Source organism: Lepus europaeus, chromosome X (assembly GCF_033115175.1).
Source record: "Lepus europaeus isolate LE1 chromosome X, mLepTim1.pri, whole genome shotgun sequence".
NCBI classification, from domain to species: Eukaryota; Metazoa; Chordata; class Mammalia; order Lagomorpha; family Leporidae; genus Lepus; species Lepus europaeus.
The window spans coordinates 122,310,408-122,329,886 of NC_084850.1; the positions used below are offsets into that span (position 1 = coordinate 122,310,408).

The window sequence follows — 19,479 nt, forward strand, 5'->3', positions numbered from 1 at the left end:
GAGAAAGTATGGTTAATCGAGGTTACTAAGAACAATCAATTGGTAATGAATCAATTGGTAATTTAAAAAAAACAGAGATTTTTAAGAAGCTATTACTGAAACTGCTTTATTCTATCTTGTATATTACATTATGTGTGTATACACATTGTATATCTACATGGGAAAATGTATTCAAGAACTCTGTTTTAATTGGCTTATAGATCAAATATTGCTCATAAATTTAAACTACTAAATTAATCGAAGCTACATTTATGGTTTGTGTGACCTGAATCTCCATATTGGAGATTTTAAATTTGTTGGTAAAAAGAAACTAATAATGTTTTTACATGTTTGTGCTTGAGTTTGCTGATCAAACAAGTTATACCATGATAGATATTTAAGAGATATTTCCAAATACATGTATTTTTGTTTTAGAACTTCTAGAAGGCGTTGGAGCTTTAGGTAAATGTTGTCATAAGTTGTTATTTAACAGTTAAAATTGCTTGCTAAATTTTCATTTGATATTGTTATTCTCAGTAAGCAACCTAGGAAGCCTGACTTGTTCACTCATTTCTCTAGTCTCTTCGAGGTGGGAAACTGACTATACCGAAGGGCTCTACAAGATGTACACTTTGATTCTTAGGCTTTATTAAAGGGTTAGATAACATTTTTCTGTAAGAATAGCATAGCCAAAATGAGAGTTTAAATTATGATTTCACAGCTAGATTTACTTTGCCATGGCACAGTAAACAGGCAAAACCTCCCTTTCAGACCAAAGGAAGGGAGAGAAAGTTTTACCAATGACTTCAACTTTTATATATAAGATGGTCATCATGTTTGATGTCAAAGTGAGAACATGGCTCTCCTCATGGGCATTGTCTACCTTACCTCACAGAAAAACCACTATCAGAACATGCCTGTGACTATAAACTTCTAGCATAGGCCACCAAAGATTAGGGATGGGATTTGAGCACCCCTTGACTTACATTCTCTTAAAGGTTTCCTCTGGTCTGCTTTAACAAAAACCAAGAGTAAGAGAAAGCTAGGCATCAGAAGTGATGTAGAGATAGGTGCAGGCCTATTAAAGGCTGCTCTGTACAGTGATCTGCCATCAAGGAGACCCAACAGGCCAGTCCACTGCAGTGGCTTTCAATGTGGAAAGCCAGGGCTTCAGCAGAAGTCAGCTTCTGAAGAGTCCTGGCAGTTCTGCCAGTCAAGAGTTGGGTCACTGGAAATGGAACTGCCCTGGAGTTGAAGGACTTCAAGTCAGAGCCACAGATCTTGCTGGCTCCAAGCTGAAAAGCCCTTCACTTGGCCCAGCTATCAAAGTAACCACCACTGCTGAGGGGATGGCCATGTAGGGTCAGCAACATTGCAGGCAGAACTGTAAATTTCATGTTAGAGATGCCACCTGCCTTTACCTGGCCAGGTTTCCTCCTAGGCCAACTAGGTAATAGGAGTCAACAGAGTACTCTCCCCAAGGAGGTTCGCACCTCCCTTAGGGTGTACCCCATGTAAAGAGATAAATAGGTCTGGGCTACATGACTGGCAAAGCCTTAAAGCCCACCAGATTACTATCAGGCCCCTTCTGTCAGTTTCTATTTGCCTCTCAGAAAACTTTTCGAGGTTTAGATAGTACCTTTCTTAGGTTCTCCAATAGTGATTCTATCCTTTATTCTAGACCCTATCTAGCCCACGTGGGGCCTCATTCCTTTGTAATCATACCCTCTACTCTTACATCATTGGCTGTACTCCTGATTGTGTGTATTGATGGTCCTCTCCCCCACTTAATGATGTATGATTGTTCAGAATTTCCTCCATACACAAACCCCTCTACCCGTAAAAGTTGAGTGGCCTTTCTTCCGGTCTTAGTTGGGATCAGCTTTAAACCACGTCCATCAAACAGTCTTCACAAGGGTCCAGAGACCCCCCTCATTTCCTCTCCTCTATGAAATCCTCTCATTACTTGGTTAATGCCACTCCTAGGACCATTGGCTGCTAGTCTCACCCTGTCTTTTATACTACTGTGTCTAAGTGTTTACAGCAGTTGATAATAGAATGAACCAAAGCCTTCAGCAACCAGGCAGTCAACCAAATGCTGCTACAGAGATATACTCGGCTCCCCACCCAAGAGACAGTGGCTTGAAACATTGCCCCATGCCAACAGAGAGCAACTCGTCGCCTCATGTCAGCAGAAAGTAGCTCTAAAGACAGATTATCATCCCTCTACCCCTTCTGGACTTATTATTCTGTATTCTGGAGCTGATGTAATCCCATATAACACCTGAACACCTGCTTTATAAAAAACAAAAGGGGGAAATATGAGTAAAATAGCACAGTCTTGACTGTGGCATGATTTACATCCCAGACACCATTCCAGGCTCTAGCCCCCACCACCATGGCTGGAAGCCAGGTGACCAAATGGCCCAATCACAGGTGTCTATTCCACCCTCACCCTAATGGGATTCACTGCTCCTATTTCCCTGCCCTCCCCCAGCAAAGGTTTAACAGGACCTGCTTCCCACACATGTGCCTGCTTGTGATCTCTCTCTTGCCCTCTCCTCCTGATCTATTGGGCTTCCCCCACCCAACAATAAACCTTCCCTCTAAGACAGAGGGAGGGAGGGAGGGAGGGAGGAAGGAAGGAAGGAGTATCAAGTAATTTTCTAGATAATTTGTATTCTGTAACTTATTTATCACAGCAACTCTCTGAGGAAATTATTAGCAATTCTCTTTTAATAATTTCTTTAGAAACCATGAACCTAAATGTTTAACTAATTTTCCATGCCTGCTCAACTTTCAAGTGGTAGAGAAGGGACTTGAACCCTGGCCTAGACCCAGAGCAGTTGTGAATCTTCTGAGGCATGAAGGACCAAGATATGATCAGGAAGGTCAAGATGTTAAGAGTGCAGTGTTTATGAGAGGCATGATTAGGGCTTAATTGACAGGTACATGGTGTTTGGAGGCAGAGTCTAAAGAATGATGAATTCAGGTTTTTTGCCTTTCCAGGTTAAGATCTTAGTGAAAATAGATATGAAATAGATATGAAAATGATATAAAAACTGTGAATTAATATGAACCTCCTAGCTCACATATGGGCAGACTTTTTGTATTAAGGTCCAGTACTGACTCAACTCTATGACTGCAGCACTGTATTCCAATAAAACTTTATGAACACTGAAATTTGAATCTCAAAATATGCACAATTCAAAGAATAGTATTATTTAACTTGTTTAAACCACATAACTATTTAAAAGTCTTTTTTAGATTCCAGATAAATAAATGGACTTGGTCCATATAGCAGCTCATTACTTCAAAATTCTGAATAACTCATAGGAACTTAAGAGTCAGGAGACATGAAAAGGAAGGGAAGCTCTATAAGTGGCCTTACAAAAATGGGTCACTGCCTATTTGACCCAGAAAACCCCACAAAATCATGCAAATCAGTAGGTTCAAATCTTCCTGTTCACTTTGAGAACACCCAAGAAACTGCCTAGGCTACCAAGGGTATGTATATCCAAAAAGCCACCAAGTATCTGCAAGATGTCACATTAAAGAAGCAATTTGTGCCATTCTATTGTTACAATGGTGGCATTGGTAGGTGTGCCTGGGCCAACATTGGGATTGGACACAGCATCCATGGCCCAAAAAGAGTGGTGAGTTTTTGCTGCACGTGCTTAAAAATGCAGAGAGTAATGTGGAATGTAAGGGTTTGGATGTCGATTCTTTGGTCATTGAGCATATCCAGGTGAACTAAACCCTGTAGATGCACCGTTATCCCTACAGAGCCCAGCTCCAATTAACCCATACATGAGCTCCCCATGCCACATTGAGATAATCCTCACTGAAATGGACCAAATTGTTCTTAAACCAGAAGAATGGTAACACAGAAGAAAAAAGATATCCCAGAAGAAACTAAAGAAACAAAAACTTATGGTCTCAGATAAATTCAGCATAAAATAGGTTCAAATTAAAAGAAAAAAAAGGAAGGGAAAACAGATAGGTAAAGGAAACGAGGTCATTCCCATCATAAATAACTAGGGGATGGTTAAAAATGGCTTGAAAAATATTAAAAAAAATTTAAATGACTTGGTGAATTATTGCTCTGTAAAAACAACCTGCCTTCTACAAATCAGGACTTACCCCTATTGCACCAAAGATTTAGAAATAAGCCAGTCCCAAAGGGACAAATATCATATGTTCTCCCTGATCGGTGACAACTGAGCACCAAAAAGGAAACCTGTTAAAGTGAAATGAACACTGAGAAACAGTGACCTGATCAGCCCTTGCCCTGACTGTTGGCGAACAACTTAATATGTTATCCCTCTTAGTATTTTTTTTTGTTTGTTCTACTTAATACTTTTGGTTGAATACTGTAATCAATACACAGTTATTCTTAAGTGTTGAAACTTAACTGAAAAGTGGTCGTTGTTAAATATAAGAGTGGGAATAAGAGAGGGAAGAGATGTGCAATTTGGGACATGCTCAAGCTGACTTGCCCCAAACGGTAGAGTTAGAAACATACCAGGGGATTCCAATTCAATCTCATCAAGGTTATGCCATCTCACTAGTCCAAGTGATCAATTTCTGTTCACAATTGATCATAATGACAGGACTAAGAGCCAAAGGGATCACATAAACAAGACTAGTGTCTGCAAATACTAACTGATAGAATAAAAAAGGGAGAGAACGATCCAACATGGGAAGCAAGATACATAGCAGACTCATAGAATGGCAGATGTCCTAAACAGCACTCTGGCCTCAGAATCAGCCCTTAAGGCATGCGGATCTGGCTGAAAAGCCCATGAGAGTATTTCAGGCATGGAAAGCCAAGACACTCTGGAAAAAAAAAAAAAAAAACAAACTCTGCAAGTGAGATCCCAGTAGAAAGAACAGGGCCATCAAAGAAGGAGGTACCTTTCTCTGAAGGGAGGAGAGAAATTCCACTCTGACTAGGACCTTGTCTAAATATAATCAGAGTTGGTGAACTCAACAGGCTTCCATAGCCTTGGCAACTCATGACAAGAGCCTAGGGTGATTACTGATGCCATAAACAAGAGTGTCAATTTGTTAAGTCAACAACAGGAGTCACTGTGCACTTGCTCCTCACGTAGGATCTCTGTCCTTAATGTGCTGTACATTGTGATTTAATGCTATAACTAGTACTCAAACAGTATGTTTCACTTTGTGTTTCTATGTGGGTACAAACTATTGAAATCTTAATGTATACTAAATTGATCTTCTGTATATAAAGAGAATTGAAAATGAATCCTGATGTGAATGGAAGGGGAGAGGGAATGGGAAAGGGGAGTGTTGCGGGTGGGAGGGAAGTTATGAGGTGGGGAAGCCATTGTAATCCATAAGCTGTACTTTGGAAATTTATATTCATTAAATAAAAGTTAAAAAAAAAAGCATTTTTCTTCCCAGGTGGAAGCATAAGCTCTAAACCTTAAGTCCAACTGCATTTCAACCTCACTGGCCCCGATGCCAAATACTTCTGCTTATTCCTGCACAACTGTTCATGGCAGCCCTGCATTTTTTATTATTCCATCTCCTAGCTTTCCTTTTGTGGCTCTCATTTATGTTTGTAAATAAACTCTATCTCACATAGCAAGTGGTCTCCTATGAGCAGAATATAAAATATTAGTATATGACATTTTTATTTTCTGTCTAGTACTAACCATTAGTCATCATCATGAGAGCTTGTGCTGACTAAATATTAATGCTACATCTAACATCTTTCTTTTGCTTCTTCAAGTTTAGTAACTATTTTGTAACTATCAAGAGAAAAAATATGGTTAGGTTCTTTTTGACGAACTATTATAGAGAGGTAGTGGAGATCAGATTACAGTTATAAGAATGATTGCTAGGGATGAGCACTTGGCACAACAGTTAAGATGCCGCTTGGGCTGCACACGCCCAGTATCAGAGAGCCTGTGTTTCAGGCCCAGCTCCATTCTTGATTCCATGTTCTTGCTAATGCACATGCTTGGAGGCAGCATGTGATGGCTCCAGAGATCAGATCCCTGCCACCCATGTGGGAGACTTGGACCTAGTTCTGAGCACCTGGCTTCAGCCTGGCCCAACCCTGGCTATTGCAGGCATTTGGGGAATGAACTAGCAGATGAGATTCTCTCTCTCTCTCTCTCTGTCTCTCTCTTTCTCTCTCTCTCTCTCACACACACACTCTATGTGTGAAGTAAACACAATGAAATAAATTAAAATTTTGAAAGAAATGCTAGAGGAGGAGTTAAAACTAAAAATACTGACATACTCAAAAAAATCAAATACAGCAAAATATATGCAAGGTAGAGGAAAACATCTGGTGAGAAGGAAAAGAACTGAATGTGATGTTTATGGGTTGAATGGGTAGAGTTATAATGTAGAAAGTTAACAGAGTTTCTGTTATCTTAAATATTCAGCCACAAATGATACTGTCAAGATGCCTTCACAGTTTTTCCTTGTAAGTCTTGCTACATGTAGCATGTTCAATCTGTTAATATATTCATTGTGTTCTATTTTGAAACAGTTAAGCCAAAGGACTTTTACAATGATTGCTTCTTCAGTGAAACCAAACATGCTTTAACATTCTTTGCTTCTTCCATTCTAGAGGTTCCATGACCATGGAACAAAAGTGGTAACCTAATGTTAATACAGAGAAAGCAGCAGGAATGGACCTGCCTTCAGACTTCAGTTTTACTCTTCTGACTATGTAACTTCATGCAAGTTTCTTATTTCTATCAAGCAACAATTTCTTTAAATACAAAAGAAGAATCATAATTCCTACTTTACAGCAGTGTGGGGGAGGACTGAAGGTGGTTATAATCAGGACAAGTATTAAATTATAGGGATTGATAATAAAGCACAAAAACAAAAATTTATTGTTGCACAAATACACTATGAATTTTCAAATCATTATGAAAAGGGAAAGCATTTATCAGTCTATGTGAATCTTATCCTTTGCTTGAATTATTGATGGTTTTATAATGCTGATATGTAGCATGCTTAACATATATGTGGCTTGGGAATTCAAATACACCTCTATTCATTTATGAGATTGAATGGCCTTTCCCAAAGACAAAATATCTTGTACAATAAAACTATATTATAAATGATTATATGATAATTATTTGACCTTTCCTAAAGACAAAATAGCTTGTACAATATAATAGAAATACTAAAAAAATTTCCATTCAAGAATTTATAATCTTCTAACCCATGTTAAACCCTCTCCCCCTTAAGGGCCTGTGCTATGTCACAGCAGGTTAAGCTGCCATCTGCAGTGCCAGCATCCAGTATGGGTGCCGATTCAAGTCCTAGCTGCTTCACTTCTGATCCAGCTCCCTACTAATGTGCCTAGGAGAGCAGTGGAGGATGTCCTGAATGTTTGGGCCCCTGCCACCCATGTGGGAGAACTAAAAGAAGCTCCTGGCTTCAGTCTTGCCCGGCCTTGGCTGTTGCAGCCATTTGGGGCATGACCCAGCAGATGGAAGATCTTTCTGTTTCCCCTCTCTCTGTGTGTAACTCTGGTTTTCAAATAAATCTTTAAAAAATTTTTAAGAACCTTAAGTATAGGTGAACAAGATATATTATAACATTTTTTTAATATAGTACCCCATAACATAACCAGTCTAGTACATTTTCTCCCCAATAACTGGCGTCTCGCTAGGGAAATGAATTTATTATACTTAAACTTTGCTTGTTATTCTCAATAAACATAGCACATTAAGACCCACATAATTTCATAAGAATGATTTTATTATATTCTTTAAATGGGAAGTGGTTAACATCAGGAGGAAGGTTTATGAAAAGGTGAGTTTGAACCCTAGCTCTAATATGAATAAAGTTACTTGGTGTTATAGATTAACCAGGACTTGGCTCCTCAAATGCATGCAAATATTAAAGCTCTGAAGTCCTACATTAAGGGTTGATGGATTAAGGCTGGAGACTTGATCTCATTCTGGCATCCGAGAGGTGGGCCAGGTGGGAGGTCTTTCGGTCACCGGAGGCTTGCCCTCCGAAGGTGGATACTGTGAAACGGCTGGCTATATACGCCGAGTGTGCTCACTGCAGGTCTTTTTCTCTGCTTCCAGACTCACCATGCGATTGTTCTGTGCACACGTTTTGCCATGGCCGGCCTGCACCGAAGTTCAGGCTAACAGGACCGCCCGATCCTGAACTGTGACCCTCCAAACTGTAAGCCAAAGTAAATCTTTTCCTTGCTAAGTAGATCCTCTTGGGCATTTTAGTTAAAGTTACAAAAAGCTGACTAATTAATATGGAATTTTGGACCAATCTCTCCTTGCTTCATTTGTGATATAGGAATTCTATTTCTTTTTACAGCTATGAAAATTAAATGGGTTAATACATGAATATGTTAAGACCTTAAGTCTACTTTCCCATGTTTATAGCCCTTGTCTATACTCCTGAGGAATAGTGTTTTTTTCTACTGACTACATGTTGAATTCTTCACTTAATGGAAGGCTAAGCTTGTGATTATAAACTAAACAAAGTACGTCATTGTAAAAATTAAAAGAAAGGGAGAGATGGAGGGAGGGAAGATAGTATAGGCTGGGAAGTATCATTATGCTGTTAAATCAGAATTTTTTTTTTTTTTTGACAGGCAGAGTGGACAGTGAGAGAGAGAGAGACAGAGAGAAAGGTCTTCCTTTTGCCGTTGGTTCACTCTCCAATGGCTGCCGTGGGCGGCGCGCTGCAGCAGGCGCACGGCGCTGATCCGAAGGCAGGAGCCAGGTGCTTCTCCTGGTCTCCCATGGGGTGCAGGGCCCAAGCACTTGGGCCATCTTCCACTGCACTCCCGGGCCATAGCAGAGAGCTGGCCTAGGAAGAGGGGCAACCGGGACAGAATCCGGCGCCCTGACCGGGACTAGAACCCGGGGTGCTGGCGCCGCAAGGCGGAGGATTACCCTGTTGAGCCACGGCGCCAGCCCAGAAATCTTAAAATCATGAAATACATGAAATATGTTCACCTTAAATAAAATTTTAAATAATTTTTTTAAAAAACTAATATCTAAAAAAGCGGAATAAATGCTATCTGTAATTATAATTATTATATCCACATGGATGTCTTATAGGAAATTGACTGCCAGCTGCTGTGATTTGAGCATAGTTTGTCTCTTCTGAAACTCATGTGAAATTTAACATATTGTGAGATATTAGGAGAGTAACACTTAATCCAACTAGAGAATTTAGAGGCAGGGCCTTTTAGATTGATGAGGATTAGGTAAAATCATCATAGTGGAGCTCCCATGGTCACATTTTGGTAGCTTTCTACTAAGAGAGACTAGAGGACAGAGAGTTCCTTTGTCCTAACATGAGATGCTCTGTGCCATTTCAGTACTCTGCCAGCAACAAGGCCATCACCAGACGTGACCCCCACAACCTGGGACCAGAACTGTGAAACACAATAAAACTCTTCTCTTTATAACTTCTCCAGTCTCTGGTAGTGTGTCATTAGAAACACGAAATGGACTGAGACACTAATTTAGGGGAAAATAAGCATTACCGTTTCCCTCTGAAGTTTGCTTCTCCTATAGCACTGTTTCTTGCCCCACTCTCAATTACTTAATCCAAAAACCCGGGAATCACCTAGGGTTCTTTCTTTGCCAGGACCTTCCACATGCAATCAGGCATTGTGTCTGTGAATTCTACTTTCTAAATTGCACCCCTTCTCTTCATCCCCACTTGGAGTTATGATTATGACTCGGCCGTCATTATTTCTTGATTTTCACAATTACTTTGCCACTGATTATCTTGAGACATGGATCGCTCCTCTTGTAGTTAGCAGCTGAGATTGCCCCAAATGATTAATATCTCCTTGATGCGTGTTCTTGTAAAGAATTTTCCTACACTGCATCAGAGTGGTTATTTGTTATTGTTTGGGCTGATGAATGTGCTGAAAGTGACAGTGTGTGACTTCTAAGGTGAGGTTATAAAAGCTATTACAGCTTTCCCTTTAGTACTTTGGCTAATAGTCATGATGCCTCGAAGCCTCACATAATACCATGGAAAGGCCTACCTAAATAGAAACTGAGGGCACACTGGCCAACAGCTGAAAGAACTTGCCAGTCATGGGAGTCAGTTTGGAAGTGTATCTTCTAGTCCCAGTCAAACCCTAAGGTGGATTCACCCCCAGTCAACATTCTGACTGCAAGCACATGAGGACTGCTAAGTCAGGCCCAATTTGTCCAGCTGCTCTAGAATTCCTGGCTTACTGTGAGAGATAATAAGCCATTTTTGGTTTGTCAAGCTGCTGTGTTTTGTAGAGATTTACTATACAATATCTCTCTGGGGCGACTCAACCAACAGACTAATATGGGGACAAATATTCAGTCATGTCGCATTTGGGTTAAAACTTTCAAGGAGCTCTATTTGCTTACCAAATGAAAGTCAAAGCTCTGAGTCATCATGAGATCTTAAATGGTCCCTTCCTGTACATTTGTTGTCTCTGATCTCCATAGAATTTACATGGCACACACCCTTGCAGGTATACACACCCATACACATATCATTGCATCTTCATGCTTTTGAATATGATAATTTTTTTCCTTTTGACATCTCCATATGAACTTAATCCAACAGAGTACTTCTCAGCAATTTCTACTCCACAGCCTTTCTGGATTTCTATTGGCAGATGTCTTAAGCTATTGTTATACCCTATATTTCCTAGTAGATAAATTATCATATTTTCAGATAATTTGTGTCTGTCCATCCATTATGCCCTTTCTCCATTAAATTGTGAAATCATTTAGGCCAATACCTAATACTCTGTAAGCATGAATAAATAGTTACTGTATGGTTGGATTTTTAAATAATTTCCTTCTAGTAAAAAGTTTCACTGAAGGAATTCATCTATCTCCCCAATTTCTTCCTGGGGCATGTTACCTGCTTCCCTGAATTACTCTTCACTTTAAAGAATATACCAGAGTACTTCAAAAAGTTCACAGAAAATGGAATAAAAGTTTATTTTGGTGCAAAAAAAAATTGAATTCTATGTATCACTTCCTGTAATACAAATTTTTTATGAACATTTTGAAGGTCACTTGAATGTCTTCACAGGAGGCAACAAATTATCTATGTGTTTTCAATTATGCTGAACAAAGACCTTGACAAAGACTTCATTAACTCTTGAGTTCTAGCGAATTTTCATTGACTACGATTATATACAAAGTTATGATAATATTACAACTTCATTTGCTTCCTTTATAATATTGCCATGGTTTGAAGTTCTCAAAAGTTCATGATATTTGATTGTACCTATGGAATTTATTTTGATTTTGGCAGCATATTTATTTATAAGTTTGAAAAAGGGAATATTAGCCAGAATTTGAATCTCCTTAGTTTTATTGCATATTACCATCTTAAACTATTAAATCTTATGTATATGTATCACAACAATTATGAACATAAAAACTTGAGGAAAGTTAACATGAGAAGAAATTATAAGAAAATGGACAATTATACTAATATAAAAAAGCTTATTAGAAAAAGTTTTTAAATTTCATTAACATGATAATGAGTGAATTGTCAATGTATATATTCTATATTAGCTGAAAAATGACAGTTTGTATCAGGATATTGAAACATTCACAAATCTCATTTAAAGATCTTGAACTACATAAAAATTAACTTTTTAACTTTTTATTTGCATAAAAAATGTGAATTAAACTATTGTTTGAGTCAAAATGGTTTTCAGTTGGGCAAATAATATTATACTGTTTTTCAGCAGATATAAGCAATATGCTTATCCAGTCAGAAAAATAGAAATATTTAGGGGCAAAATTGTTCTTCATCTGTTATAGTACAAATAGTTTTCTTCAGAACACTCAGCTATTGGAAGAAATGTTTTATGAGCTCTAAGAATACTCAAATCTAGTCAATAACTACACTGTATATATATGTATATATATATAATATATATGTTATATATTATATATATATAATATATATACAGAAACATCACATAGTAGCACATAAATATGTACAGTTTTATGTGAGTTAAAATTTTTTGAAATTATTAAAAATCTATTCAATAAAGGATTGACAGAAAATATCTACAAATGCCATTTAAAAATTTTCCTTCAGATTTTTTTTTAAAGATTTATTTGAAAGAGCTATGGAGAGAGGTAGAGATGGAGAAATCTTCTATCTGCTCATGCACTCCCCAAATGGCCACAATGGCCAGAGCTGAGCCGATCCGAAGCCTGGAGCCAAAAGCTTCCTCCAGATCTCCTACATGGGTGCAGAGGCCCATGGATTTGGGCCATCCTATGCTGCCTTCCCAGGTGCACCAGCAGGGAGCTGGATCAGAAGTGGAGCAGCTAGTCTCAAAGGAGTGCCCACATAGGATGCCGGGGCTTTAGCCCACTGCGCCACAGCATGGACCCCCTGAGATGTTCTCTTATGAATGTTTGCTTGTTTTTTTTTTTATTAATTGTTATTTATTTATTTTATTTGGGAGACATACCAAGAAAAAGGAAAATCTCTCATTGGCTGGTTCATTACTCAAATGGCCACAACAGCCAGAGTTGGTCCAGGCTGAAGCCAGGAGCTGGGAACACAAGCAGGGTCTCTCATTTGGGTGGCAAGGACCCAAGTACCTTAGCCATGAAGCCATCACCTGCTGCCTCCCAGGGTGTGCATTAGCAGGAAGCTAGAATTTGGAGCAGAGCCAGGACTCAAAACTAGGCACTCCTATATGAGATGCCTGGGTTCCAAGCAGTGACATAACTGCTACACCAAACACATGCCCCATTTGCTTATTTTTATTTGTGAAACACAGCCAGACTAATCAGTTCAGTATTCAACATTTCAAAACGTGTGGGTGAAAGTCCAGGATTCATGAAAACCATTGATGTCAAGTTTACATATATATGAGCACGGTCATGTTTCTAATATGTAAAGAAAATTATGGAAATAATTAAATAGTTCTAAATTAGCCATTTCCAGGGTTCCGGAAAAGTGATAGGGCAGGACTTAGAGCACCACAGAACAAAATTATTTTCACAATTCTTTCACATTTTAATACATTTAACAATTTAGTTCCCTTATCAAGTCAGATAGAATAATAAACATTGAGCCAAGTACATCTGTTACTAAAACATTTTATTAATCTGTATTCAGAGTACTTATCAAATAGAAAGTTGAAATAACATCAGCGTTAACAAACGTGCTTCATTTAATTGTTTTTTTCAGTACATGTGGCTATTGTAGATGCTTATAGCTTGCCAAAAGTCAACCTCTGGCTATAAACTTTAGAGTCACATACTAAATACAAATGTATTATGTGATTATCTATTGTTCTACCTTATTCATGTTAGAGATACTCAAGGAAATTAACTATTGTCTTTGTCCATTTTTACTGCTGTAGCAGAATACTTGAGACTAGGTAATTATAATGAACAGAAATGTATTGGCTTAGAAGTCTGGTGAGGGCCTTCTTGTTGTGTCATTCCAAGGCACAAGGCAAAAGAGCAAGAGAAAGCCAACATGCAGAAGGCAGTTTTTACTGGCATTAAATCTACCCTTAAGGGTGGGGCCCTCCTGACCTAACCACCTCTTAAAGGCCCGCTGCTTAATCCTGTTAGAACAGCAGTTAAATTTCAACATGAGTTTGGGAGCTGACAGGCCTTCAAATCATAGCGGCTATAATGAGGAACAGAAGTTTAGCCAGCTAATGTGTGATTAAAAACAGGATTAGTTGTAAAAATGTGAAGTGAAGCCATTTGCTGATAACTCATTTACATTAAGACTATTGGAAAAATATGTAGAATACCATGAGAGAAATAGCTCTCCTGTGTTCACTTATATTACTACAAAGGCCCACAATGGTACCTGGTACACGTTTGGTGCCTGATAACTATTTGTTGAATTACTTGAATGAGAAGGTGCACAGGTAATTAGTGAGACCTAACTTGGTTTCTTTATAGTCACTGACTGAAGGATTATGAAGTAATTGGTTAAATGACAATCTTGACCATGAGGCGCATGTTAAAAGGGCAAATACATATTCTAATGTTAGGCAAGAACATTTTCAATTAAATTGATTTAGACAACAATAATGATTGTATGTTTACCATGTCCCAGGCAAACCACTAAAGTACAATTTTTAGAAAATATGGTCCATGTTTATATCATGTTAATATCTTAGAGAACATCTACAACTGAAGGCATGATAGTCTTTATTGGTTGGGCATATTCAAAATTATAATTAGGAGTTAGCTCTTCTTTATTCAAATGTACCTACATCTTCATTGCAGCATATTTTCCTAAGAATCATGAATTAGCTGTTTTACAAATCTGGTAGCTGTATGTACTTTGTACTCTGTGAGGATACACATTATACAAATGGATGAGATAGCTAAATTCAGACACTGTTGAGAGCAAATGCCAAAATCTAACTGCAAGATGTTCTGAATGCTTTTAGGAAAGTCACCTTGGGAAGTTCATCCTAAGCCAAATACTAGCCTAAAAACCTGTTCTCTTCCTCAATTAATAGCAAAAAATGAACAAAGCCATGCAGAGTTATGTTGGCTTAAAAGTTCATAGAATTCTTCTAAGCATTGGACACTTTCTATGTTGCACCTGGTCAGTTCAGTCTGGCCATATCTTCCAACTGAAAGGTCTTGAGAAAGTCACTCAAAGTTATATGCAAAAGATAGAAACACATAAATAAAGATACCTACAAAGGTTGACTTGAGCCCCTTGAATGTACCAGGAGCATGGAAGAGACCCCTATTTACAAAATATCACTTAATCCCACCTTTCAAGTTTCTTGGATCATATCCAAAGGACTTAACTTGGCCAATCATCTGTCTTCTTGGGAATTACTTCAATGGAGATGATCATATCAACCATTTTTGTTGGCTTTTTTTTTTTTTTTTTCATCAAAAGGGCTGACTGACTTTCTGGCAACAACCCTAGGTACGAATAATAATTATTGTGTAAAATAGATAATGTTGGGGTCCATCAAATCTTACAGTAATACCCTTAAACTCCTAACTCAGTTTAATGTTCTAAAAGATACAATGGCATCGCACTGGTCCATACTGATGAATCACACAATTCTTACCACCTTCTAATTATCAGCTCCAGATAGATGCACAGACAGGCTCAACTCCAAAACTGTTCTGTTCTTCTGGCTTTACTTGACAATAGTTGGTGGCACTTCATTCTCCTTGGCGTTCACTTAAGCTAGATATTGTGGCCAAAACCTTAATCTTCAACCTAGACTGTCTTCACTACAAGTCTATTCTATCATCATCCTCATCAGTATTTATTATCTTGATTGGCCTTGCTCTTTTCTAAGAAACTAGCCTTACTCAATACATTGTTCTCAGTGAAGACAGCATTTGTTGAATATTTCAAATTAACATAATATTCATAGAGGAGCGTGAACCAGCTAAAATATTTCCACTGTTTATTTACAAACAAAATTCTATGCCTGTGTACTTTAAACAGAAATTTAAGAAAAAGAAGATGTTGGAGTGCACTGTTACCTGAAATGTGTGTAAACAAATGTTTGTGTTTATACTCACATGGATAGTTATATATTTGGGGAAGTTTTAAAATCTATTGTACAACAGGGGCCAGCACTGTGGCACAGTAGGTTAATCCTCCGCCTGTGGCGCTGGCATCCCACATGGGTGCCGGTTCTAGTCCCGGCTGCTCCTCTTCCAATCCAGCTCTCTGCTGTGGCCTGGGAATGCAGTAGAAGATGGCCCAAGTCCTTGGGCCCCTGCACCCGCATGGGAGACTAGGAAGAAGCACTCGGCTCCTGGCTTCAGATTGGCATAGCTCTGGCCATTGCAGCCATTTGGGGAGTGAAGCAACAGAAGGAAGACCTTTCTCTCTCTCTCTCCCTCTCACTATCTGTAACTCTACCTCTCAAATAAACAAAATATTTTTAAAAATCTATTGTATAACAAATTATACTAATGAGCTTTTGGGTGATTACTTCATATTTATAGATGGATATCTTCTTGATCTGATTTTTTAAAATAAAGGCATTAAAAGATTTGTGAAAATAGACTTTAAAAATCTTATCAGTTATCAGAATTCATCAAAGTGTTGTTCCAAACTCAAGTTATCAATGAATCATAAATATTTATATTTCTGCTAACCTTAATAGAAAAGTACCTAGGACTTTACCCATACATGCAAAGATTTTGGAATATTGCTGCATTCAAAACATGAATGGGCTCCTCCATGGAAGATAATATGTTTTAGCATTTGTTTTAGGAATGGGAAATCTCACTTGATGATATTTAGTGTGCACATAATCAGCAGGCTGAAATGTACAGGTAGTATTTCTGTAAAGGAAAGTCAAACCCAGACCTTCATATCTTCTTTTATAATAGTAATTTTATGCAAGATTCTCCACCCTCCTCCTTTCTCACTCGAACCAATAATGGACCCTTGAAGAGTCTGTTAGCTAGGCTCATTCTTTGGCATCTTGACCATACATATTCTTTGTTGGCCAGTTTCATTTAACTCACTTCAGCAGTTTGGTAGCTGATTTATTTCTAAAAAAATTTTTTAAAAGCTCTTCCTTTATGAATAATTCAAACCTTCACTGGTTATAAAAATTGCATCTTTGGCTCTCTCCACAGCCAACTGCTTCTTTCAAGTAGCAGTTTCCAATCCATGAGTTTCTATCACGGTCTTGACATCTGGGGGAAAAATAAAACCCAAGATTTGTTTTAAACAAACTTTCATTTTCTCTACACAGGTGCCAGGATTAGTTTATTTTTATTGTTGTTCACCAGAAAACAAAGTAGTTAATATCATCTCCAGATTCTGTGTTCTGGGATTCTTTTTGTGTGCTGACGTTTAAAGAGGAACAAAACAGGAACATAGAGCTGTAAATAAATTACTTAAGATTGAGCACATCTGCAAAATTTGGATGTTAAGAATATATTTTTGTCCTCTGTAGAGAAAGAGCTGCTAATTTTCACAAATAGATTTCTACCATATTTTTGCAATGTATTTGGAAAATTAATTTTGCCTAGATAAAATACATTTATTTTCAAGGCTCAACTTATTTTTAAACATCATTAAAGATACTATTATGATTAATTCAGCATCAAATTAGGGAAATTTTTCAGAATTCATATTTAAGTGGCCTGAAATTCATTATACATGTCTAATGAGAATGTACACAGTTGAGATTTGAAATTACTTGATATGTATAGATTGTTTAGTATTTATTTTTTCCTTAAATGGACAAATGAAAAGTCATTCTGTTTAACAAACTATAATATAGTTAAACTTTCATAGGTTTGTTTTAATGTTGATCTGTTGTCTAATCCAGTTGCACTTAATATATTAAAAATTTCTGCTTGTATACTTAATACATTCTACTCCTTTACCCTCTTAATACCTATTCGTCACATAGACCAACAGTTATCTCAACCCATGAGGGAGATTGATATTGACTCAGATTTCAATGGAAGTGTGAGACAGCATGCTGCGTAATGGTACTGTCACTGTTAAACCTGCTAGGAGTCACTCTGTGTAGAAAAGTATGCATTATCTTAACTTGGCCTCAAAAGTCCTTACATCTGTGTACCACTGAGAATAGGATATAGTCAGTAATGATGTCTGAGCTAAGCTATGTTTTATGCTAGAATCAATGGTTTCTGATTTATTGTAGCATATATCTTGTTCCATTCTACCTTTAAAATATAATATATTCCAACTGCGAATGGTGAAAGTAGATTCCAAGTAGCTTTGGTAAGTGTGTAAGATTATTAGGGCCAAAAAGATACTTAAATGTGGTTTTCAGTCCCATTTTGGGCAAGGGAGATTAGTTTTGTTTTAAACTTTAGCATTTTGGTAACTATTTAGTCCCCTTTTTCATGGTTATATGTAGGACAGAACAGATTTACTTCCTCTGGACATAACCCAGATACTCTTCTTTCTGGTATATTGTTCTTGATGAAAGCAAAGTTTTGGTGACATATGTGTATAATGGTGCCAAGGAAACCATTCGTGATATAAAAAACTAATCTTATTACTGGTCTTCTTGTGAGCCCCTCTGGATTAGTTTCTAACAAGATTCTACATTGCACTCCTTTGTGACATACATTGTGTTAAAACGGTACATGGGGCCTCCAAAGTGTAGATTGGGTTCCCATGTCACATAGTGCAAGATCTATTTTCTCCTGTGGAAAATAAAATAAACCAGGGGCAAAGGCCACAGCAAAACAAACACATTTTGGTATGGGAGGTAGAGGCAGGTTTAGGCTAAAATCTGTGTGGTGCTAATTGACATAGTGTACTGACAACTCAACACCATTACTTAGGGAAATAATGACATTTTCATAATAGTAAATCAGCCAATGAGGCAGCATGTGGGGTGAGAAAGTCAGACAGGTATGTGGGTGTCATTTCTATCAGGTAATGAGGGAAGTGGGGTACTTTAATTTCTTTCATGTCGGAATTTTTAAAAAGCAGTAAAAATAAATTTACTTCTGATTTCAAATAAGTGGTACAGTGTTTTGGCTTCTCTTACCATCTCTTCTTTGGACAGTGTTTCCCAATTCCCCCAGTGTCTGTATGGTGAGATCAATGGTGAAAAATATGGGTTCTGGAGTTAGATTGCTTAGGATTTCTTTGGAAGTAGATGTTGTATGGGATTGGTCAAGGTTCATAAACTCACAAAGCCTCAATTCAAATTACTATTATTTATAAGAAGGAAAATAGTGGCATTTCTTTTAGGCTTTATTTTTGTACCGCCAAGAATTAAGTAAAATACACAAAACGTTCCAAACAGTGTTTGGCATAAAGTAAGTGTGCAAGCTGTCAGCTATTATTAGTGACACCTCTTTATAACTTTATATCAATGTTGCAAGACTAAAAGGCTTCTTCTCCACTTGTACATGTGAACTATTTGTTGCTGGAGGCAAAAAACACTAAAACTGTCACCTGCTGCTAGCAGAGTTTGTTTTTTCTTAAATGTAAACTTCAGTAAATTATAGCTTGCACTATTCTGTTTCCTTTGGACATTTGGATATAGTTGAAATCCTCAGTACGCTTTCTTGTTTGATTTGGACTATTAATTAAAGTACTAGTTCGTATTGGAATACAATTTTTCTTAAAATTTATTAAGTTGAAAGGCAGAATTAGAGAGACAGCATGGGAGAGAGGGGAGAACTTCCATCTACTGGTTCACCCTCCAGATGACCACAACAGCCAGGGCTGAGCCAGGCCGAAGCCAGGAGCGTGGAACTCCCTCTGGGTTTCCCATGTGGGTGTCAGGGGCTCAAACTCTTGAGCCATCAGCAGCTGCTTTTTCCAGGCCATTATTAGCAAGGAGCTAGATGGGGTGGAGCAGCTGGTACTGGAAGCAGCACCCATATGGGATGCTGGTGCCACACACGGCAGGTTTATACATCACACCACAACTCTGGCCCCAGAACACAGAATTTGTCTGGAACGATCAAGTTAGGAAAACCTTTTTCTTTTTTCCTAATTGCA

The 19,479-nt window shown here is 37.9% G+C and overlaps 1 pseudogene; it reads left to right on the forward strand.

Moving 5' to 3' along the window:
- The first annotated feature begins 3,396 nt into the window (after positions 1-3,396).
- LOC133752858 (large ribosomal subunit protein uL22-like) lies at positions 3,397-3,942 on the forward strand (annotated as a pseudogene).
- Positions 3,943-19,479: the final 15,537 nt, after the last annotated feature.